This window comes from Triticum dicoccoides, chromosome 2B (assembly GCF_002162155.2).
Source record: "Triticum dicoccoides isolate Atlit2015 ecotype Zavitan chromosome 2B, WEW_v2.0, whole genome shotgun sequence".
Taxonomy (NCBI): Eukaryota; Viridiplantae; Streptophyta; class Magnoliopsida; order Poales; family Poaceae; genus Triticum; species Triticum dicoccoides.
Genome location: NC_041383.1, coordinates 605,587,979 through 605,588,991, shown reverse-complemented (window position 1 = coordinate 605,588,991; position 1,013 = coordinate 605,587,979).

The following is a 1,013-nucleotide window of genomic DNA, read 5'->3' as shown; positions in this document are numbered from 1 at the left end:
CGGCCAGGGAGGGGGCTTCCCCCCCAAGCAATGAGGGTGTGCCCCCTTTAGGGTTCCCCCCAACCCTAGGCGCATGGGCCCAAGGGGGGGCGCCCAGCCCTCCAGGGGCTGGTTCCCTGCCCCACGCGGCCCATGTGGCCCACCAAGAGGGGTGGCCCCTCCCGGTGGACCCCCGGAACCCCTCCGGTGGACCCCCGGAACCCCTCCGGTGGCCCCGGTACAATACCGATATGCCCCCGAAACTTTCCGGTGTCCGCATGACAACTTCCCATATATAAATCTTCACCTCCGGACCCTTCCGGAACTCCTCGTGACGTCCGGGATCTCATCGGGACTCCGAACAACATTCGGTAATCACATACAATTCTTCCTAATAACCCTAGCGTCACCGAACCTTAAGTGTGTAGACCCTACGGGTTCGGGAGACATGCAGACATGACCGAGACGGCTCTCCTGTCAATAACCAACAACGGGATCTGGATACCCATGTTGGCTCCCACATGCTCCTCGATGATGTCATCGGATGAACCACGATGTCGAGGATTCAATCAACCCCGTATACTATTCCCTTTGTCAATCGGTATGTTACTTGCCCGAGACTCGATCGTCAGTATCCCAATACCTCGTTCAGTCTCGTTACCGGCAAGTCACTTTACTCATACCGTAATGCGTGATCCCGTGACCAGACACTTGGTCACTTTGAGCTCATTATGATGATGCATTACTGAGTGGGCCCGGAGATACCTCTCCGTCATACGGAGTGACAAATCCCAGTCTCGATCCGTGTCAACCCAACAGACACTTTCGGAGATACCTGTAGTGCACCTTTATAGTAACCCAGTTACGTTGTGACGTTTGGTACACCCAAAGCACTCCTACGGTATCCGGGAGTTACATGATCTCATGGTCTAAGGAAGAGATACTTGACATTGGAAAAGCTCTAGCAAAACGAACTACACGATCTTGTGCTATGCTTAGGATTGGGGCTTGTCCATCACGTCATTCTCCCAATG